This window comes from Oncorhynchus nerka, linkage group LG12, assembly GCF_034236695.1.
Source record: "Oncorhynchus nerka isolate Pitt River linkage group LG12, Oner_Uvic_2.0, whole genome shotgun sequence".
Taxonomy (NCBI): Eukaryota; Metazoa; Chordata; class Actinopteri; order Salmoniformes; family Salmonidae; genus Oncorhynchus; species Oncorhynchus nerka.
Window position 1 is genome coordinate 61,957,970 of NC_088407.1, and position 12,583 is coordinate 61,970,552.

The following is a 12,583-nucleotide window of genomic DNA, read 5'->3' on the forward strand; positions in this document are numbered from 1 at the left end:
AGTCTGCGTTTACCCCTCCCTCCCTCACCCCCTCACACAGAAACACACACTCCCAGCCTGAAGTCTGTGTTTACTCCTCCCTCCCTCACCCCTCACACAGAAACACACCCCGACTGAAGTCTGTGTTTACTCCTCCCTCCCTCACCCCCTCACACAGAAACACACCCCGCCTGAAGTCTGTGTTTACCCCTCCCTCACCCCCTCACACAGAAACACACACTCCCAGCCTGAAGTTGGTGTTTACTCCTCCCTCCCTCACCCCCTCACACAGAAACACACCCCGCCTGAAGTCTGTGTTTACCCCTCCAAACAATAGGCTGCTATTGGCAATTAAATTAAATTTGGTGATCCGGGGTGCAAGTTAATGGTATTACTGTTGCAATTCATCTCCTGAATGGTGGAAAGGATTTGCTCCTCACCAATAAAACACTACTCACCATCTTACCAGCATTACATAGCTTACCTTGGTCTTATGATTCACGGCTCGTCGATTACCATTTGAATATTTATTTTTCACGAGGACGACACGGATGTAGTTCAGGATTGGCGGGATCCATTTATTTCCTGGTGCTGGGCCCACAGCTCTCTGTGAATCAGCAGCCTGGACCTCCCCTAGCCTATAGACTCCATCACTTGACAATCATACAGGTAGCTAGGCTACACTCTCTCTGCTCCCACTGTTGTAAAACATTTGTCACTCAAACTCAACAGAACATTGAGCCATTAAGCCAAAATTTCAAGCGTGAATCGGGCGGTCTATAGATTTCCCAGCCTGGCCTCAAAGGCGTAACATAGTAAATATAAATCTGTGCACCTCAAATTAGTATGATATGTTACGTTTGGTCTGGTTACATTAAATCAAATAAGAAATCTAATTTAATTTGTCACATGCTTCGTAAACAAAAAGTTGACTAAAATGCTGACCAGACCAACCACGTAGCATGTGCAAGCGTTGCAAAATAAATGTACATTTTATAATTTATCATTTCATCCCAATTACTCGCGGGCGTCTGCATAGCCAGGTGCAAATATTTTAGATGCTTAATGCTCTGAAAGTCCCACCTCTCCCATCTACTCAATGGTTTTTACGAGCATATACCCATGTGGATGATTGAAAGATGAACGCAGTCCACACTCCAGTCCAGTTGGTGGTGGTAATGCACCCTAAACTTGGTTGCCAACCACCATATAAAGTCCAAAGAAGAAGAAGATAGGAGAGATTAATCAAAGAAAACAAACAAAAACTAACTAGGTTTCCACTTTTATCTGTGAATTAATTGTTGGAGTAGAGAACACATGATTTTGTGTTCCTCAAAATGGGTCAAACTTCTACAAAAATCCAGCAAAAAAATTGACCATATGCATTTCAGGTAAAATAACCCCCAATGTTTCAATTTTCAAGTTTTAATGTCACATGCACAAGTACACGGAAATGCCATTCTTGCAAACTAAAAAAACAACAATGCAATTATGAATAACAATGTAATACTAGAAGAAGAAAAAAAGAGAAATAAGAACAAAATAAGTAACTAAGTAAGAATACTATACAGGGTCAGTTCCAGTACCATATTTACAATGTGCAAGGACACTGGAGTGATGGAGGTAGATATGTATAGGGGTAAGGTGACTAGGCAACAGGATGTAAGATAAACAGAGTAGCAGCAGCTTTTATGTGAGTGGGTGTGGTGGATCAGTATAAATGTACAGTGCCTTGCGAAAGTATTCGGCCCCCTTGAACTTTGCGACATTTTGCCACATTTCAGGCTTTCAAACATTAAGATATAAAACTGTATTTTTTTGTGAAGAATCAACAACAAGTGGGACACAATCATGAAGTGGAACGACATTTATTAGATATTTCAAACTTTTTTAACAAATCAAAAACTGAAAAATTGGGCGTGCAAAATTATTCAGCCCCCTTAAGTTAATACTTTGTAGCGCCACCTTTTGCTGCGATTACAGCTGTAAGTCGCTTGGGGTATGTCTCTATCAGTTTTGCCCATCGAGAGACTGAAAATTTTGTGCACATGATGTGTGAGTGAACAGATGATGGAGTGAGTGTTTGTGTGTGATTGGGTAGGGCCCTGTGAGTATGCTTAGAGGGCCATGTGAGTATGCTTAGAGGGCCCTGTAAGTATGCTTAGAGGGCCCTGTGAGTATGCTTAGAGGGCCCTGTGAGTATGCTTAGAGGGCCCTGTGAGTATGCTTAGAGGGCCCTGTGAGTATGCTTAGAGGGCCCTGTGAGTATGCTTAGAGGGCCCTGTGAGTATGCTTAGAGGGCCCTGTGAGTATGCTTAGAGGGCCCTGTGAGTATGCTTAAAGGGCCCTGTGAGTATGCTTAGAGGGCCCTGTGCCCTATAAAGATACAAGGTTAACTCAGATAGTCCATGTAGCTATTAGCTATTTATCGGTCTTATTGCTTGAGGATAGAAGCTGTTCAAGAGCCTGTTGGTGACAGACTTGATGCACCGGCCTCGCATGTCGTGTGGAAGCAGAGAAAATAGTCTTTGGCTTGGGTGGTTGGAGTCTTTAACGATGATGTCAGGGAGCTCGGCCCCAGTGACACGTTGGGCTGTCCGCACCAACCTCTATACTGCCATGCGATCGAAAGCGGTGCCTTTGCCATATCAGGCAGTGATGCAGCCAGTCAAGATCTTCTCAATTGTACAGCTGTAGAATGTTTCGAGGATTTGAGGGCCCATTTTTCAACCTTTTGAAGGGGTAGAAGCGCTGTCACGCCTTTTTCACGACTGTGCGCATGTGTTTGACCCATTTTAAGTCTTTAGTGATTTGGAGCTCTCGAACTTGAAGCTCTCGACCTGCTCGACTGCAGCTCCGTTGATGTGGATAGGGGCATGCTCAGCCCCTCCTGTTTTCTGTAATCCACGGTCAGCTCCTTGGTCTTATTGACGTTGAGGGAGAGGCTGTTGTTCTGGCACCACACTGCCAGATCACTGACCTCCTCCCTGTAGGCTGAATCATCATCACTGGTGATCAGACCTACCACCGTCGTGTCGTCAGCAAACTTGATGATGGTGTTGGAGTCGTGCGTGGCCACTCAATCGTTGATGAACAGGGAATACAGGAGGCACTAAGCACACATAAGGAGGTGTTCAGACCCAGAGTCCTAAGCTTGATGACGAGCTTGGAGGGGACAATGGTATTGAACACTGAGCTGTAGTCAGTAAACAGCATTCTCACATAGGTATTCCTCTTATCTAGGTGGGTGAGGGCAGTGTGGAGAGCAATTGAGATTGTGTCATCTATGGATCTGTTGGGGCGGTATGCAAATTGGAGTGGGTCTAGTGTATCTGGGATGGTGGAGTTAGTGTGTGCTACAACCAGCCTCTTAAAGCACGTCATGATTACATATCTGAGTGCTACAGGGTGGTAGTCATTGTGGCATGAAGCCTTAGAGTTCTGGGGACAAGAATGATGGTGGTCATCTTAAAACATGGAGATTACAGACTGGGACAAGGAGAGGTTGAAAATTACCATGAATATGCCTTCCAGCTGTTCTGCGCAGGCTCTGATAACGCACCCTGGAATACCGTTGGTGTCCCACAGCCTTACGTTGATGACCTGATTAACCTGTTACTCCTACCCCCTACTTTTTCGAACATTCTGTTAAAAATCGCGCAACATTTCAGCGCCCTGCTACTCATGCCAGGAATATAGTATATGCATATGATTAGTATGTGTGGATAGAAAACACTCAGACGTTTATAAAACTGGTTAAATCACGGCTGTGACTATAACAGAACGTGCGTTTCATCGAAAAGCGCAGGAAAACCTGATCACTGAAAATGGAAATAAATATCCTTGCGCTACTTCCAGGAATTGTTCAAAGTGAACCGAATTACATGAGACCGAGGTTTCAGTGCCTACAGCTTCCACACAATGTCTAGAGTCTTGTCATTTGATTCAGCTTTGATTCTTGGTCAAACGATTCAAGGGAACCAATTCCCTCGGATGTTTTGGTCGAGCTCTCTCCGGACATTTTTTCGAAACGGACAGCTAAAGAATTTACATCGCCTTTAGTTTAGCTCCAACCTCGGTGTTAATCTCAATGTTTATCTCCCAGGACAAATTAGCTAGCAACAGCAAGCTAGCTACATGTCCATGAATGTTTCATATGAGTTTCGACCTGTCCCCAAATTAAATCGCAGTTGGTTTTGGTATTTTAACCTGCGTGTCATGAATGCGTCTGATAGACAAAATCAACATGCACGACATACACACAGCTGGTTACCGGTCCTTTTTCAACAATGTTAAAGATTTTTAAAAATGTATTAGCTATTTAGCAGTCTTGTTTAGCAGTCATGTCTTGGTGTAGAAGCTGTTCAGGGTTCTGCTGGGTCCAGACTTGGTGCACTGCTACCGCTTGCCATACAGTAACAGAGAGAGCAGTCTATGGCTTGGATGGCTGGAGTCTTAGAAAAAATGTTGGGCCTTCCTCTGGCACTGCCTGGTATAGAGTTCCTGGATAGCAGGGACCTTGCCCCCAGTGATGTACTGAGCCAAACTCACCACCCTCTGTAGCCCCTTGCGGTCGGGTGCCTTGCCGTTTCCGCGTACCAATCGGTGAAGCAACTGGTCAAGATGCACTCAATTCTGCAGGTGTAGAACCATTTGAGGATCTGAGGGCCCACGCCAAATCTTTTCAGCCTCCCGAGGGGGAAGAAGCACTGTCGTGCCCTCTTCACAACTGTGTGGGTGAGTGTCATGCCCTGATCTGTTTCACCTGTCTTTGTGATTGTCTCCACCCCCCTCCAGGTGCCGCCCATCTTCCCTGTTATCCCCTGTGTGTTTAGACCTGTGTTTTCTGTTTGTCTGTTGCCAGTTCGTCTTGTTTGTTCAAGTCAACCAGCGTTTTGTCTCAGCTCTTGCTTTTCCAGTCTCTCTTTTCTCGCCCTCCTGGTTTTGACCCTTGCCTGTCCTGACTCCGAGCCCGGCTGCCTGACCACGCTGCCTGCCCCTGACCCTGCCTGCCGCCCGGTACCGTTGCCCCACCTCTGGTTTACTGACCCCTGCCTGCCTTAACCTGTCTATTGCCTGCCCCTGTTGGAATATTAAACTATTGTTTATTCGACGTGGTCTACATCTGCGTCTTCCCTTCATACCTGATAGTACAAACTGGCCATGAATGACCCAGCAGACCCGGACCAACTGTGCAACGCCATCTCATCCCAAGGAGCCTCCATTGGTAGGCACGAGAAATTGCTTCGTGGGCTGATGGAGGGGTCCAAATGTTGGCTGAGTGCCATGACCGGGCGTTGGACATACTGCTGGAGCAATTCCGCGTGTTGTCTGGGGGGCAGCCTGCCACGGTGGTAACCCCACCTCCCCTCGGCAACTCGGCAGTTAGCAGTGCTGCCCCACCGGCCACTCCACCTTCCCGGGAGTCCCAGTTACCTCCTCCGGAACGCTTTAATGGAGAGCCGAGCACCTGTCGGGCGTTTATAGCTCAGTGTGCCCTCATTTTCGAGCTTCAGCCCTGCTCCTTCCCCTCAGATCGCTCCAATTTGGCCTACATCATGCTGATGTCTGTAAGGGCTCTCACCTGGGCTACCGCCATATGGGAACAGCAGCCGGCCATATGCGCAAGCCTGGAGGGGTTCGTGGGAGAGGTGAGGAAGGTCTTTGATGCCCTGTTCTCTGAGAGAGAAGCTACCAGGAGGCCAATCCAGCTACGGCACGATGCCTGCGCTGTGGCCGACTATGCAGTGAATTTCTGTACGTTGGCAGCGGAGAGTGCATGGAACCCAGAAACACTGTTCGACATGTTCCTGCACGGCGTCTTGGAGTAGGTTAAGGATGAGCTTGTGGCTTGGGAGTTACCTACAGATTTTGACTCCCTCATCGCTTTGACCATCCGCATCGATGGGTGATTGCGGGAATGACGGATGGAGAGGAAATTCGATTTCACTTTCACGTCCAGGGAGTCCACCTCGCCCTCCGAGTCATCCCGGAAGTCCCTGATGGTACTGTAGCCGAGAGCACCCAAGTTTTTCCGACCTTCCTAGAAGAGTCACAGAGGAGGGCCAAGGCACTGTTTTCTGAGCCCATGCAACTAGGCAGGGCTTGGATGTCGCCAGCGGAAAGGCAACACCGGACCAGCGCAAGGAGTGTGTCTGTATTGCGGGAATTTTGGTTATTTTGTGTCCTCGTGCCAGGTAAAAGACCAAGCTCACCGGTAGGAGTGAGTATTCTGGAGGGCCATATGGGGAACTTTCTGCTTCCCTTACTCGCACAACTTTTCATGTCATTCTGCTGTGGGGAATCCAGTCCAAATTTCTTTGGGTCCTCATTGGCTTTGGGGCCGATGAGAGCGTTTTGGACGCCACACTGGCTTCTGAACTGAACATTCCCATGAATGTTAGAGCACTCTATAGGTCAGGTCACCCTTAACATCACTCCCATCAACCTTACGTGTGTCAGGGAATCACAGAGAGACAATTCAGTTTCTGCTCATGAAGTCCCGCCAGATCCCCATGGTTTTGCGATTCTCCTGGATCCAGCTACACAACCCACGCATCAGCTGGTCTACAGGTGCCATCAAGGGCTGGAGTCCGTTCTGCGACACCCATTGTCTGAAGTCGGTGCAACCTGCCCCGAGACATCTTCCTGTGTCCTCGAAGGTGGTCTCGGATCTCTCTGCCATTCCCGCGGAGTACCAGGATCTCCGGGGTGTTCTGCAAGTCCCGGGCCACTTCCCTTCCGCCACACCGCCCCTATGACTGCGCGATTGACCTTGTCCCTAGCACCACGCCGCCCCGGGGGCGTCTGTCTTCGCTGTCGGGACCTGAAACCTAGGCTATGGAGGACTACATTGGGGAGAAGAAAGACAAGACCCTGCGCCCGCGCATTGACTACCGGAGACTCAATGACATCACTGTAACGAGCCGTTATACGCTACCACACATTTCCTCTGCCTTCGAGCCGCTCCAGGGGTCCACTGTGTTCTCCAAGCTGGATCTACGTAAAGCCTACCACCTGGTGCGGATACGAGAGGGGGACGAGTGGAAGACCGCCTTTCAACATGGCCAGCGGCCACTACGAATATCTGGTCAAGCCCTTTGGCCTCACCAACATCCCTGGCATGTTCCAGGCTCTGGTGAATGACATTCCATGCGACATGCTGAACCGGTTTGTCTTCGTATACATTGATGACATCCTCGTCTTCTCCCACTCCCCCCACGAACACATGCTCCATGTCCAGCAGTTTCTCCAGCGCCTTCTGCAGAACAAGTTGTTCGTTCAGTTGGAAAAGTGCGAGTTCCATCGCTCCACCATTCCCTTTCTGGCCTACATAATCTCTGCTGGGAGCGTCAAGATGGATCCCGAGAAGGTGAAAGCGGTGGTGGATTGGCCTCAGCCTAAGTCCAGGGTGCAGCTGCAACACTTCCTGGGGTTCGCCAACATTTATCGCCCCTTAATCTGGGGTTACAGCACCCTGGCATCCCCCCTGTCTTCCCTCACCTCTATCAAGGTTCCGTTCACGTGGTCCATGGCCGCGGACCGGGCGTTCCGGGACCTTACACACTGCTTCACCACGGCTCTGATCCTGGTTCATCCAGACCATTCCCGTCATTTCTTGGTGGAGGCCGATGCTTCGGATGTCGGAGTGGGGGCTGTTCTGCCCCAACATTCTGCCATGGACCTTAAGCTGCATCCCTGCGCCGCCTTCTCCCACCGCCTCACCGCCACAGAGAGGTATTACGATGTGGGGAATCGGGAGCTTCTTGCGGTGAAGATGGCATTGGAGGAACGGAGGCACTGGCTCGACGGGGCGGAACATCCATTCATTGTGTGGACCGACCACAAAAACCTGGAGTATCTCCGCACCACCAAGCGCCTCAACTCCAGGCAGGCGAGATGGACCCTGCTGTTTACCTGGTTCAACTTTTCCATCTCCTACCGGCCGGGGTCCAAGAATATCAAGTCGGATGCCCTGTCTCGCCGCTATAACCCCACGGATACCACCCCGGAGCCCGAGACCATCCTTCACCCTCATGCCTGGCGACGGCACTCAGCTGGGGTATCAGGAAACAGGTCCAGGAGGTGCAGGGGTCGCAGCCGAACCCTGGGGGTTTCCTGTATAATCGGATGTTTGTGCCTGACGCTGTCCACGGTCCTGGAGTGGGCCCATTCCTCCAAGTTTGGAACGGAAATGGCGCCACACCAAACTGGAAGTCTTCCGACTAGCTTGGAAATACAGTACCGTGCAGTATCGAAGAGCCCTTAATGCTGCTCGATCATCCTATTTTTCCAACTTAATTGAGGAAAATAAGAACAATCCGAAATTCCTTTTTGATACTGTTGCAAAGCTAACTAAAAAGCAGCATTCCCCAAGAGAGGATGGCTTTCACTTCAGCAGTAATAAATTCATGAACTTCTTTGAGGAAAGGATCATGATTATTAGAAAGCAACTTACAGACTCCTCTTTAAATCTGCATAGTCCTTCAAAGCTCAGTTGTCCTGAGTCTACACAACTCTGCCAGGACCTAGGATTAAGAGAGACACTCAAGTGTTTTAGTACTATATCTCTTGACACAATGATGAAAATAATCATGGCCTCTAAACCTTCAAGCTGCATACTGGACCCTATTCCAACTAAACTACTGAAAGAGCTGCTTCCTGTGCTTGGCCCTCCTATGTTGAGCATAATAAACGTCTCTCTATCAACCGGATGTGTACCAAACTCACTAAAAGTGGCAGTAATAAAGCCCCTCTTGAAAAAGCCAAACCTTGACCCAGAAAATATAAAAAACTATAGGCCTATATCGATATCTTCCATTCCTCTCAAAAAATTTAGAAAAGGCTGTTTGCGCAGCAACTCATTGCCTTCCTAAAGACAAACAATGTATACGAAATGCTTCAGTCTGGTTTTAGACCCCATCATAGCACTGAAACTGTACTTGTGAAGGTGGTAAATTATTATTATGATTATTTTTTAAATGGTAATTTTACCCCTTTTTCTCACCAATTTCATGGTATCCAATTGTTTTTAGTAGCTACTATCTTGTCTCATCGCTACAACTCCCGTACGGTCTCGGGAGAGACGAAGGTTGAAAGTCATGCGTCCTCCGATACACATACCAACCAAGCCACTTCTTAACACAAGACGCATCCAACCCGGATGCCAGCTGCACCAATGTGTCGGAGGAAACACTGTGCACCTGGCAACCTTGGTTAGCGCGCACTGCGTCCGGCCCGCCACAGGAGTCCCTGGTGCGCGATGAGACAAGTATATCCCTACAGGCCAAACCCTCCCGAACCCGGACGACGCTAGGCCAATTGTGTGTCGCCCCACGGACCTCCCGGTCGCGGCTGGTTACAACAGAGACTGGGCGCAAGTAACCACTGGGCCACCTGGGAGGCCCATGGTAAATTACCTTTTAATGGCATCAGACCGAGGCTCTGCATCTGTCCTCGTGCTCCTAGACCTTAGTGCTGCTTTTGATACCATCAATCACCACATTTTTTTGGGGAGAGATTGGAAACCCAAATTGGTCTACACGGACAAGTTCTGGCCTGGTTTAGATCTTATCTGTCGGAAAGATATCAGTTTGTCTCTGTGAATGGTTTGTCCTCTGACAAATCAACTGTAAATGTTGGTTTTCCTCAAGGTTCCGTTTTAGGACCACTATTGTTTTCACTAGATGTTTTACCTCTTGGCGATGTCAAATGACAACATAATGTTAACTTTCACTGCTATGCGGATGACACACAGCTGTACATTTCAATGAAACATGGTGAAGCCCCAAAATTGCCCTCGCTAGAAGCCTGTGTTTCAGACATAAGGAAGTGGATGGCTGCAAACTTTCTACTTTTAAACTCGGACAAAACAGAGATGCTTGTTCTAGGTCCTCGGCATTACTCTGGACCCTGAACTCTCTTTTGACGAACATATCAAGACTGTTTCAAGGACAGCTTTTTTTCCATCTACGTAACATTGCAAAAATCAGAAACTTTCTGTCCAAAAATAATGCAGAAAAAAAAATCCATGCTTTTGTTACTTCTAGGTTAGACGACTGCAATGCTCTACTTTCCGGCTACCCGGATAAAGCACTAAATAAACTTCAGTTAGTGCTAATTACGGCTGCTAGAATCCTGACTAGAACCAAAAAAATGTGATCATATTACTCCAGTGCTAGCCTCCCTACACTGGCTTCCTGTCAAGGCAAGGGCTGATTTCAAGGTTTTACTGCTAACCTACAAAACATTACATGGGCTTGCTCCTACCTATCTCTCTGATTTGGTCCTGCCGTACATACCTACACGTACGCTACGGTCATAAGACGCAGGCCTCCTAATTGTCCCTAGAATTTCTAAGCAAACAGCTGAAGGCAGGGCTTTCTCCTATAGAGCTCAATTTTTATGGAATTGTCTGCCTACCCAAGTGAGAGACGCAAACTCGGTCTCAACCTTTAAATCTTTACTGAAGACTCATCTCTTCAGAGGGTCATATGATTGAGTGTAGTCTGGCCCAGGAGTGTGAAGGTGAACGGAAAGGCTCTGGAGCAACGAACCGCCCTTGCTGTCTCTGCCTGGCCGGTTCCCCTCTTTCCACTGGGATTCTCTGCCTCTAACCCTATTACAGGGGCTGAGTCACTAGCTTACTGGTGCTCTTCCATGCCGTCCCTAGGAGGGGTGCGTCACTTGAGTGGGTTGAGTCACTGATGTGATCTTCCTGTCTGGGTTGGCGCCCCCCCTTGGGTTGTGCCATGGCGGAGATCTTTGTGGGCTATACTCGGCCTTGTCTCAGGATGGTAAATTGGTGGTTCAAGATATCCCTCTAGTGGTGTGGGGGCTGTGCTTTGGCAAAGTGGGTGGGGTTATATCCTTCCTGTTTGGCCCTGTCCGGGGGTATCATCGGACGGGGCCACAGTGTCTCCTGACCCCTCCTGTCTCAGCCTCCAGTATTTATGCTGCAGTAGTTTATGTGTCGGGGGGCTAGGGTCAGTTTGTTTTATCTGGAGTACTTCTCCTGTCTCATCCGGTGTCCTGTGTGAATTTAAGTATGCTCTCTCTAATTCTCTCTTTCTCTCTCTCTGGCAGGAGCTGAGCCCTAGGACCATGCCTCCTCAGGACTACCTGGCATGATGACTCCTTGCTGTCCCCAGTCCACCTGGCCGTGCTGCTGCTCCAGTTTCAACTGTTCTGCCTGTGATTATTATTATTTCACCATGCTGGTAATTTATGAACATTTGAACATCTTGGCCATGTTCTGTTATAATCTCCACCCGGCACAGCCAGAAGAGGACTGGCCACCCCTCATATCCTGGTTCCACTCTAAGTTTCTTCCTAGGTTTTGGCCTTTCTAGGGAGTTTATCCTAACCACCGGGCTTCTACACCTGCACTGCTTGCTGTTTGGGGTTTTAGGCTGGGTTTCTGTACAGCACTTTGAGATATCAGCTGATGTACGAAGGGCTATATAAATACATTTGATTTGGCCGCCACCCGAGCTCTGACCCTTGCCTTCGTGCGACAACGCTTTGGTGGCCTACTATGGTTCTGGACGTCGCTGCCTTTGTCACGGACAACTTTAGAGTTGTATCTAATTAGCAAGTTTGCAACTACTTACTACTTTTTAGCTACTTTCTTTGTTAGCTAACCTTAACCCCTAATTAGGGAACTAAAATGATTTTCCAATTGTTTCCTTCTGAACGGAACCATTATTTTTCATTTGTTCCGTTCCACTTTCCGCCCAGCAAAAATAAAGTTCTGAACCAGTTCAAACAAAACAAAGGTTATGGTTTATATCGTTCCTTTCTGTTCCCTTTTAAACCTCTGAAATCATAAAAAAATATATTTAGCTTGACATTAAATTACTTCACCAATCTGTGCGGATAGAGCAGCTTGCTATGGAGCGGGCAAGCTATTTGCATGCATTGGACAGACATGTGTAAGGGCGCGATGTATCAGGAAAGCTTGTTGTTATGATATGCGTTATCTGAATTAGGCCCACATAATTATACCTACGGAGGAGCAGCTTCTATAAAGGAACTTTGAGGTCATTGAACTTCAGAAAGTTACCCTAACGTTGGACCAGCTAGCTAGCTAGCTAACAAGCTTGTGTGTGCAGAGCAGCACCCGAATGAAAATAAACTCACTTTTTTTGTAGTTAATAAATCCAATGTGAAACGTGATAAGTATAGTATTCTTAACTAGCATTGAAAATGTTATTGAATAGGTCATTCTCAAATAAAAAAATGTATCTCCCTAATTTCTGAGTCACACTTGTAACGTCAGTAGGTTACTAGACTATACTTCGGAGAGGAGGGGCTACACACGCACACACACTGGCAAAGATTTTCAGCTGGCAGGCAGACCCTAGAAAAAGAGTGACAGAATGAGGGCTTTGTATAGGGTCTTTGATGTGCTTTTTTAAATGCCCGGAGCATAAAATAAGGTCATTAACTGGTTCCCATGCTTTTAAAATAACGATTTTTTTCCAGAACAGTATAGAGCTCTTTCATTTGCGGTTCTGATTCTGTACATCAAAAAATATATGTTTTCTAGTTTTTGATTCTGTTCCCTGAACCGGTTCCAACCCCTGACCCTAACTCATAAACC